This window comes from Mixophyes fleayi, chromosome 3 (genome assembly GCF_038048845.1).
Source record: "Mixophyes fleayi isolate aMixFle1 chromosome 3, aMixFle1.hap1, whole genome shotgun sequence".
NCBI lineage: Eukaryota > Metazoa > Chordata > Amphibia > Anura > Limnodynastidae > Mixophyes > Mixophyes fleayi.
In genome coordinates this window covers 145,151,349-145,162,980 of record NC_134404.1, presented here as the reverse complement: position 1 = coordinate 145,162,980, position 11,632 = coordinate 145,151,349, and the positions used below count along the sequence as shown (strand labels likewise).

At 41.4% G+C, this 11,632-nt stretch overlaps 2 pseudogenes; one reads left to right on the top strand and one right to left on the bottom strand.

Annotated features, from left to right (window-relative positions):
* Positions 1-4,137: 4,137 nt before the first annotated feature.
* Positions 4,138-5,141, bottom strand: LOC142142791 (Y-box-binding protein 1-like; annotated as a pseudogene).
* A 1,958-nt stretch (positions 5,142-7,099) lies between these two features.
* Positions 7,100-9,913, top strand: LOC142144095 (RNA polymerase II elongation factor ELL2 pseudogene; annotated as a pseudogene).
* Positions 9,914-11,632: the final 1,719 nt, after the last annotated feature.

Genomic DNA, 11,632 nt, shown 5'->3' with positions numbered 1-11,632 from the left:
GAATGTACCTGGCCGAAAAGGCTGCAACAGGGTAGGATGTTAGCCATTCATGTGAGGAATCATTTAATTAAGAATATTCACTATTCCTTTTTAATTCACATGTCTGGATGATTACAAGATGATCTGCAGATATTGTTATTAAGGGACTTGTTAATTATACAGGTACCATACTTGTCATGGAGAATGAGCTGTTCTTGATTCTGCCTAGTGTTCGCTGCTGCTCTTCAATATATATAAATATTGTTTCCAGAAAGTCACGGTGTCTACACATTCGCTCATGAAGCAGATAACTGAATTCCTGGAAAGACAGATGGGTGGAGTTTAGCGTCTGCTCTGTTTTACACTATTATTTTTCCAAGCTGAACTGATGCATGTAGTTGAATTCTTGAGCACACAGCTATATAGGTTAGTAACTAATGTAATACCTGCATGTGATATGATATATTTAAATGAACAAAGTAGTTTCCTGTAGATGGGGATTCAACTCGGGATTCAGAGATTTCAGCAGTAATTTACACTACCCCAATTTGCAATTCCTGTTGCAAATTGGGGTAGTGTATGCGCAGGGGTCGTGCCTAGTGCTTCTGAAGTGCTTGGAGCAGCCACCAGGACTCTTCCTGGTGGCTGGTCCCTCCCCGGGAACCAGCCACCTCTGTTGCGCACTCCTCAGCTCCCTCCCCCGTTATGCTGTGCACTGTCTCTCACCCCCTCTCACAGCAGCCCCTACCCCACTGGCTCTCTCACACTCATGATTCCCACAACTCGCGGCACCCCCGTGACCCCCCCCCCCGAAAATCGCGGCACCCCCGCGACCCCTCCCCCCCCCGGAAATTGCGGCACCCCCACGACGAGTTGTGGGAATCATGAGTGTGAGAGAGCCAGTGGGTTAGGGGCTGCTGGGAGAGGGGGTGAGAGACCCAGGGGGAAGGGGGTGCTGGGAGGGTAAGTGAGAGAGCCAAATGGGAAGAGGGTGCTGTGAGAGGGGGTGAGAGAGCCAAAGGAGAAGGCAGTGCTGGGAGAGGGGTTGAGAGAGAGCCAAAGGGGAAGGTGGTGCTGGGAGAGGGTGTGAGAGAGAGCCAAAGGGGAAGGGGGTGCTGGGAGAGGGGTGAGAGAGCCAAAGGGGAAGGGGGGTGCTGGGAGAGGAGTGAGAGATCCAGGGGGTAGGGGCTGCTGGGAGAGGGGGTGGGAGACCCAGGGGGGAAGGGGGTGCTGGGAGAGTGGGTGAGAGAGCCAAAGGGGAAGGGGGTCCCGGGAGAGGGGTGAGAGAGCCAGGGGGAAGGGGGTGCTGGGAGAGAGTGAGAGAGCCAGGGGGTAGGGAGTGCTGGGAGAGGATTTGAGAGAGCCGAAGGGGGTGCTGGGAGAGGGGGTGAGAGAACCAGGGGCTAGGGGGCGGTGGAAGAGGGGGTGAGAGAGCCAGGGGGGAAGGGGGTGCAGGAAGAGGGGTGACAGAGCCAAGGAGGTAGGGGGTGCAGGAAGAGGGGTGAGAGAGCCAGGGGGTAGAGGGTGCTGGAAGAGGGGTGAGAGACCCAGGGGGAAGGGGGTGCTGGAAGGGTAAGTGAGAGAGCCAAAGGGGAAGAGGGTGCTGTGAGAGGGGGTGAGAGAGCCAAACGAGAAGGCAGTGTTGGGAGAGGGGTTGAGAGAGAGCCAAAGGGGAAGGTGGTGCTGGGAGAGGGTGTGAGAGAGAGCCAAAGGGGAAGGGGGTGCTGGGGGGTGCTGGGAGAGGGGTGAGAGAGCCAAAGGGGAAGGGGGTGCTGGGAGAGGAGTGAGAGATCCAGGGGGTAGGGGCTGCTTGGAGAGGGGGTGGGAGACCCAGGGGGGAAGGGGGTGCTGGGAGAGTGGGTGAGAGAGCCAAAGGGAAAGGGGGTGCCGAGAGTGTGGGTTCAAATGATCATTCAATAGTTATGGTTTTTTTAGATATATGTTAGAGTTTTATTTCATGTGGGATGATTCATGAAAATTCTGCCCTTACTATTTAATTGAGGGAAAAGGGTTCCTGTTAACTATATGTGTGTAAGTATTCTGTTGTTGCTATTTTGTGGGAGATTTGAAAAAAGCAAAACATTGATTTCCTACAGTGGCGCCTGTATAATTGGTGGTATTGCTGTAGTATGGGGTGGCGTGGTGGCGGCAATGCTGTAGTGTGTTTGGGGCTTAGTATTGTTAATAAGTAGGAGAGGGTATCGCTGTAATGTGGGGGGTGATGCTGGTTGCTGTAATGTGGGGGGTGATGCCGGATGCTGTAATGTGGGGGGTGATGTTGGTTGCTGTAATGTGGGGGATGATGCTGGTTGCTGTAATGTGGGGGGTCATGCTCGTTGCAGTAATGTGGGGGGTGATGCCGGATGCTGTAATGTGGGGGGTAATGCTGGATGCTGTAATGTGGGGGTGATTGCGGATGCTGTAATTTAGGGGGTGATGCTGGACGCTGTAATGTGGGGGTTGATTGATGTAGTATGAGTGTGTGTGGGGGGGTTATTTATTGCTGTAATTTGGGCACTAATAATGTATTGTCATGGTATTTATTGATGTAATTGGGGTGCTAACAATGCAATGTTGAGGGTCATTAGGAGAAATAATTCTCCCCCACACACACACACTCATACTACATCATGTTGTACTGCACCAGCAACGCACACTGCGCCAGCATCAGTGTGCAACAATATAGTGCATAGAGCCCACAACACGTGGGCCTGTGTGCTTTAAATGCCAGGGCTGATTTTTAGTCCCAGTCCGGCCCTGGCTTGGAGCTTGCATGCGGTGGCTGAATCAGTTGATATGGACTGAATAGTAAATAGTTCAAAGCTAATAATAATAGATCTAGTTTGCATTAAGTCTATTTATAATACAAATAGGGGAAACCTCTTTAAGACTTGGATGACTCCTATAGAACTTATCTGATTATAAAAAGACAAAAAAGTGTAAATTGATTACAAAAATAATAAGGAAATAGTATTTCACCAGCTATCCACACCTTGTATAGGATGCACCCTGATGGTATCTTTGTTTCTATGGCAACATTCAGAAATTACTATGTTTAGCTGTGATATTCTAGAAACGCCTAATTGCTACTGATTTAATCATAACGGGCTGAGCCGATAGAAAACATTGATTGGTTTACAATCCAATTTATGAGTCCCAACTAAAGTATTAGCCTATATATTTTAGGATTTTCTGTTTATATATGTGTAATACCCCGTGTGATGTTATTTAGAGTAATACGTTGAAATTGCACCAGAGAGGTAAGGAGATTTATCCAGAGATTTAAAATGACACAAGTGTATTCTTAACTTACTTTCTTTTATTAATAAGAACTACTCTGTTATTTTTAAACATTATCTTATCACTTTGAAACTATTTACAATTGACAAACCTTTACATTTACCATACTAATAACACTAATAATTTATTGGAATTCTATGTTTATGGATATTTCTGCAAGAGCAAATTATTAATCTTCACATACATATATATATATATATATAATTACCTAACATTAATACATAATTTAACACGATTAAGAGATTAATTTCTCAACAGAACTTTTAGACCCACATCATATATTTCAATAATTATTTGTAGAGGTGGTGCACGTGGTTGGGGCCCATAAATTACTTTTTCACGCCAAATAAACTGGTGATCTTTTGTATTACACAGTCTCTTTTGTGTGTATTCACAGACCTCTCTATTTTCTCTCCTCTCACACTGTCCTCAGTACATAGCGCAGTCTCTGTTTAGTGTGATTTCACAGATCTCTCTACTGCTTATTTGTTTTCTGCACTTTCCTTTTTACTCACACCTCTCTTTGGCTTACTTCTTCTCTTCTTATACTTTCTTCACTTTTAATCTGCTTATATATCGCTTTGTCCGGTTTTCATTCTGTCCCTATTTTTCTCTCTCAGTCTATGCAGACACAGGGATCTCTCTCAGCGATCCTGAGTATCGCACTCCTTTCGCTCTGTCACCCCCGGAAACCACCAACCACCCCCAACTGTCACTTCTCCCTCAAGAAATATTTGTATTTTTTTTTAAATCTTTATAAACATTTTTAACAATTAACAAATTAAATCAACAAATTAAAAACATATAGATACACCCCAGGGTACTCAGATTTTGGGGTGTCACATACTTCCCCACTAAAAACATGCGTGTCCGTACGCACTAGAAATTGCCTGAACATTTTTTTACAGACATTCACTTTTCTCATGAAATATTTGCATATTACAGTTTGATTTGAGACATTTTTCACGTAATTATATGACACAACATTGCTCACAGTCTTCATGACTTAACATACTGGTGTCTATACCTAAGGGGTGGAACTCATTTTCTGGTTCTAGGTTACTATTAGGTTGCATTGGACACAACTTAAGCTGATCCCTGTGGACCAGGCTTTCCCGAAGACCATCTTCTCTTGTCACACGGTAGACAACTACCCCTTCTCTAGATATATCAGTTACAATGTATGGAATTGGTTCCCACTGATAGTCTAAGTTACTGTGCCGCTGGTTTTTCTTTTTTAGCACTTTGCTCCCTATTGTCACTGCATTCTGTACTGGAGTGGCATTAGGATACTGCAGTCTATATCCCTATGGTCTCCTTAAGTAGTATGGTGAATAGGGACATTTCAGGTAAGGGTTTTCCAGCTTAGGACACTCTGCCTCTGGCACACTTTCAATATCTTCTGACTTCTCTCCATCGGTTTCTCTTTTTTGGTAGTTTTGCTGATAGTTTTGTGGAGGATCTTTGCAATATGAATAATGTCTATAATAGATGCGATCTGTTGCATGTTTGCTGCCTTGGACTGGAGTACCACCAGGGCCAGTTACATTAGTTGCCTCAGCACCTTTCCTCCCTTCTATCACATCAAACTCTACAGTCTCTCCATCTCCCACACTGCGAAGATACTTCTGTGGGTTGTTCTTCTTAATGGCAGTCTGGTGTACAAACACGTCTTCCTTGGTGTCATTCCTGTTTATAAATCCATAGCCCTTATGCACATTAAACCATTTGACAGTGCCCAAAACCTTTATATGGGGACCAGCGAACTTTTGATAACTCTGTAGGAGCCGAACAGTATGTTGAAAGGCCGGCTTTGCGGGCTGCACCATTGTCTTGGATTTACTCTTGAGGGCTTCTATTAACTCTTCTGGACAATTTTGAAGAACATTCATTCCAATGATTACTGGAGGTACATCACTTTTCTGGACATTGGTGATAACAAATCCCTGCTGGAGTAAAGTGCTCTTTCCTATCTGCATGTCGGTCTTCCAGTAGCCACGATATGTAATTGATTGACCATTGCTAGCCAGTAGGTGTGGCCAAGTGCTAGGTGCAGACATAATTTCTTGCTCCTCCCAATGGTGTAGGAACTCGGATAGGCATATCGTTGTCACCTGGGAGCCCGTGTCCAAAACTGCAGGCAGCACAACTCTGTTTATCTGGACCTTTAGGTGGGGGCATTCTCCTACGTAACAAGGACACCCCTCTTGTGCAGTTGGCTCTATTGCCATGGTTCCTCCCGAGAATCGGTCCTCCTCCATCGAGGTCTCGTCATTTAATTGCTCACTTTGTTGGCAATTTTGTTCTATATGGCCGCTCCTGTTGCAGCGGTGGCAGATGGGTCGTCTTTGGAGATCGGAACGGTCAGAAGCTCTCCTTTCATTTCTCTGTGGAGGCTCCCACCAATCACTGGTGGCCCTTCTTCTCTCTATTCGCCACCTAGGTTCTGTTACTGGGGGATTCGGCGGACTCTTGAGGTTACGAATCTCCCGACACATCTCCGCCATTCCAGTGGTTAACTCCTCAATTTGGGATTTTAGTACTCGAAGTGGATCAACGGGTGAAGTTTGGATGCTTTGAACTATGGTCTTCCCAGGATTTTTGAATTCTTTGTAACCTGGCATTTCTGGGAATGGTATCTCCCGTACAAGATTGCATCCCACCATCTGAATAGTGGCCTCTTTGAAATCCCAAAAATTATGTTCTGGTAATTGCATACGAAGTAATCTCAATTGTGTCTTAACATTATCATTATTCACTCCATCAATAAACTGATTCACCAGGGTCTCCTCCACATTCCTTACTTCATCTTCATCTAATGCTTGTATAGCCCGTAAAGCCTCTTGCAGGCCTAGCGCGTTGTCTCAAAGCATTTCCCAGAGTAGCTGCTTCCGTACATAGAACTTAATCTTGAGTTCCGAAATGGTACTGACCTCAAATGTTTTTGTCAATCGTTGTAGAATTTGCTCTACATTTTTCTTTTCTCCTGAGGGCCAGGAGGTAACTTTTCTCAAAGCAGAGCCTTTGAGTTGTCCAATAAGGATCTCCACCTGTTGCAATTCAGTAAGTGGGTATAAGCGAATCATAGATCGTATCTTGTTCTTGAATTCAATTAGGTTGTTGTGGTCTGCATCATGAAGATCCCCAGAATAGATGGGTAACCAGGGACCGCCAAAGTAGTATGGCAATGTTATGAGATTAAGTGGAAATGTCTGTGGGGCTCTGGGCCTGGGGCCACTGTCACTTGCTCCAGATGTTTCCTCCATTTCTTGCCGTTCTTGTGACATTATCTGTACTCTGGAATGCTGTTTGTGACGCCAAAAATATGCTTGTATTACCCCGTGTGATGTTATTTAGAGTAATACGTTGAAATTGCACCAGAGAGGTAAGGAGATTTATCCAGAGATTTAAAATGACATTATTATTAATAAGAACTACTCTGTTATTTTTAAACATTATCTTATCACTTTGAAACTATTTACAATTAACAAACCTTTACATTTACCATACTAATAACACTAATAATTTATTGGAATTCTGTGTTTATGGATGTTTCTGCCAGAGCAAATTATTAATCTTCACATATATATATATATATATATATATATATATATATATATATATATATATATATATATAATTACCTAACATTAATACATAACTTAACACAATTAAGAGATTAATTTCTCAACAGAACTTTAAGACCCACATCATATATTTCAATAATTATTTGTAGAAGTGGTGCACGTGGTTGGGGCTGTGATATACAAAACCCCCTGCTCTTGTGAGAGTCGGGAGGGGAAGAGGGTGTGAGCGAGGAAGATGGCGGCTCTTAGTGAGGAGGGGAGGTACGGGCTGTCCTGCGGGAGGAGGACACAGGACCAGGTCACCGTGCTTCAAGTTAAACTCACTGAGATCGCCTTCAGAGTCTTGGAGAGCCATCAGAACACTAAGAATTCGATACCTGCATGACCATCTATTCAATTTCAGGGACTTCAAGGATGTATCAAGATCCCAAAATCAGATTGCCCCAATGAAATGCACAACTTTAACTTCTATCTGTCAAATGTGGGAAAAGATAACCCCTTAAGACAGCTTTGACTGTATCCAGCAAACAGTGTCAAGCACTGGTTTGTCTAAACTGAACTGTTTGGGAGTCATACACAATAAAATCACAGTATGTGCCACTAATGACTCCTACCGGCTAACAAAAGACCATATGACCCAGGCAGAAGAACAAACTAGAAGTTGTAGTACAAAAGTGATAAAGCCTGGTGGTCCATTTGTAGGGAAGAGGGTCCAGATTCGTAAACCAGCAAATAATATTCTAGATACAGCACCAGAAAAGAAAAGGTCCACACCCATTAATCCTGCAAGCACCATACGGAAGACTAATATCAGCAGCAGTATTGCACAACGGCCATATAGGGAAAGGGTGATTCATCTGCTGGCACTGAAGCCATATAAGAAACCAGAGATACTCGCTCGTTTACATAAAGATGGCGTTAATCAAAAAGACAAGAACTCCCTTGGTGTTATCCTGCAACAGGTTGCCAATATGAACACCAAGGACAATTCATATACACTTAAGGATTTTGTTTACAAAGAAATACAGAGAGATCGGCCTGGATACTTGGAAGGAAATAAACAGTTATTAGACAGAGTTCTTTCTAGAAAACTTAATCAGCCTCAGAATGCTCCCAGCTCCATTCAATCAGAATCTCCTCGAGGTGCTACATCTACATCTCCAACTCCTCAGAAACGTTTTCTGGATACGGAATTCATTGATCCGTTAGTGAATAAGAAGCAGAGGATATCTCATCTTACAAACAGAGTGCATCCGACTTTAAATGGCCATTTGGGTTTAACCAATGAAAAACCAGCACCTGCACCCCTTCCACCCTCAAACCCCCAAAATATAAACTCTAACTCCAATTCTCCCAGTACCCCTGAGGGTTGGGGGACTCAAGATCTGCCCATGGACAGTTTCAGTCAAAACGGCAGCACCTATGAGGACAGCAAGAAAAATATACTTCTAGGACTGCTCTGGATAACTCTCTACCAACTCCAATTAAGTTGGGAAGCTCTGATCCAACGGATGATAAAAGCGTCATATTGCACAAAAAGGCAAAAAACACAAAAAAACACAAGGATAAAGACTGCAAAAAACTGGACCCTGAACCCATGGAGGAAGACAAGCCAGTACACCTAAAAAAAGAAGAGATTGTAAAGATGGATCAGAGTCCAAGTCCAGATGAGAAGAAAGATGTTCAAGTAACCTGCACTTCGTCCGATCCTTCATCTACCACCGAGTTACCAGATTACGTAAAATACACTGTTATTGTGTCTAATGAGCAGAGACAAAGTTACAAAGAGGACTTCAACTCAGAATATGATGAATACCGGAGTTTGCATGCCAGAGTAGAAAGTGTCACTAGAAAATTTATGCAGCTTGATGCACATAGGAAGCGTCTTTCTCCTGGATCTAAGGAATAGAAGATTGTACATGAAGAGGTTATCAAAGAGTATAGAAAATTTAAAGAGGCAAGTCCGAACTATTATGAAGAAAAGTACAGATGTGAATATCTGCACAACAAATTTGCCCACATTAAAAGACTAATAGGAGAATTTGACCAACGACTGGCAGAGTCCTGGCACTAAAGCTCTGCTTACAAGATGTGAATACTTAACGTTATTTATTGAAAATTCCAGATGTGTTACGCTAGGATAAAGCAAAGAAACTTTCAGGAGTTTCAGTATTAGCAGCTTTTTTTTTTTTTTCTTCTTTCCTCCTTTTTCTTCTCCTGGTGCCCAGCCTTCTTTTATCCTGCTTAATTTAAAGCTGCTTTATCTTCCTTGTCCTTTGGATATTTATCTGTGGAATCGGTATGGCTACTGGAATTCCAGTGTCTATAATTTGACAAACTGCGCATTCTAAGTTTTATGTAGCATAATGATGTGCTTTTGGATAAATGTCTGTCTTCTGACCTTTCTTAATGCAAACCCTTTGCCTTTAAATGGTAGAAGATTCAAAAAAAATTGCAGGAAATATATTTAAAAAAATAAATAAAAAAAAATTAGAAAAATATATAAAGGGTTAAGGGGGACAGAAATGTATATGTAAAAATAAAATCTTCTGTCCTTGACTTTAACTTTCAAATCATACCCCCAACTTCAAAAGGATGCCTTAATGTGTTTGCCTGTTTATATCTAGTGTAGTTAAGTATTCGCTACACTGCTTCCCCTCTTACTAAAGCAACGGGAAGCACATTGTGGCCTATCAGCGTCTAGGAGTGTGCTTGTACGCGTGCAAGGATTGCATGGGTGTGAGCATGCATGATGAAATCACAAAGCTGCTATGTAATAGGCCAAATGCTCAGGTTTTAAACAACTGATGAGTGGTTTTGTAGGGATTTTCCTATGACTTTGCTATTTCTATTGTGGAAAACAAAAGCATTTTCATTTCAAGAATTTGTCAGCATTACTAAAGGAGTGCAGGGAGGGCTAATTAGCAGAGCCCTTTCAGTATAGGGGGTCTACTTGTGATGGGGTTTAACCAATAAACATTTTGGAGTGACAAATTACGAAATGTAACCATGTAGGTAACCTATTTATATACTGATATATATAAAGTATTTTTAAAATATGCTTGTAATACCCCGTGTGATGTTATTTAGAGTAATACGTTGAAATTGCACCAGAGAGGTAAGGAGATTTATCCAGAGATTTAAAATGACATAAGTGTATTCTTAACTTACTTCCTTTTATTAATAAGAACTACTCTGTTATTTTTAAACATTATCTTATCACTTTGAAACTATTTACAATTGACAAACCTTTACATTTACCATACTAATAACACTAATAATTTATTGGAATTCTATGTTTATGGATATTTTTGCCAGAGCAAATTATTAATCTTCACGACCGTACATATATATATATATATATATATATATATATATATATATATAATTACCTAATATCAATACATAACTTAACACGATTAAGAGATTAATTTCTCAACAGAACTTTAAGACCCACATCATATATTTCAATAATTATTTGTAGAGGTGGTGCACGTGGTTGGGGCCCATAAATTACTTTTTCACGCCAAATAAACTGGTGATCTTTTGTATTACACAGTCTCTTTTGTGTGTATTCACAGACCTCTCTATTTTCTCTCCTCTCACACTGTCCTCAGTACATAGCGCAGTCTCTGTTTAGTGCGATTTCACAGATCTCTCTACTGCTTATTTGTTTTCTGCACTTTCCTTTTTACTCACACCTCTCTTTGGCTCACTTCTTCTCTTCTTATACTTTCTTCACTTTTAATCTGCTTATATATCGCTTTGTCCGGTTTTCATTCTGTCCCTATTTTTCTCTCTCAGTCTATGCAGACACAGGAATCTCTCTCAGCGATCCTGAGTATCGCTCTCTTCTCTCCCTGTCACCCGCGGCAACCACCAACCACTCCCCAACTGTCACTTCTCCCTCAAGAAATATATATTTTTTTTTTAAATCTTTATAAACACTTTTAACAATTAACAAATTAAATTAACAAATTAAAAACATATAGATACACCCCAGGGTACTCAGATTTTGGGGTGTCACATATGCATCCGGGATAACATCAACAAGTACATGTTTTTCAAATTCAATTGTAATAATATATATTGACTTTTTGGGAAGTTGAAATCTGATTGGATAATGTGACTATAAAATGGAGTCCCAAACATTGTATCTCATCCACCTTGAGACCTATTTTATATAGCTGAAACACGGAGGATGAAGATGAAAATCTTGTGATAATTATCCTACCAGCATTACCATCTTAACTTGTAGAGAATATCCAGTGGTTCCAACACCCTGGGAAACTATAGATCTGGATACGCTGTGACTGTTTATCTATTTCTTCTGGTAGGAGAACTTAAACACATATTTTAAATTGAAGTGTTAACTTATTGTTTTTAATTTATGTGAGTTTATATTTATTGTATTAAAATTTTTAAATTTTAAGACAATATCACGCTATATTAACTTCCTCTCATTTGCATATATTCCACCCCCTTATAGGAAATTGAATTGAGAGAGGGAGAATTCCCCCGGGAGACTGTTTCAATACTAAAGACTCCTTTATAAAGAATACCTCTGGTGATTTCTCTACCACTAGGGGGCAACACATGTGACATCTTGATTATAGAGCATGGACTGGAACGGTGGAATTTTAAAGATTGGACACCAATCATTTTTATCTTTACACTGTATATTATTGCGTTTGTTTTACTGTATTACACTATATTTGATTATTTTTGTTTGCATGACATTATTGGATTGACCAATATGAGAAAAA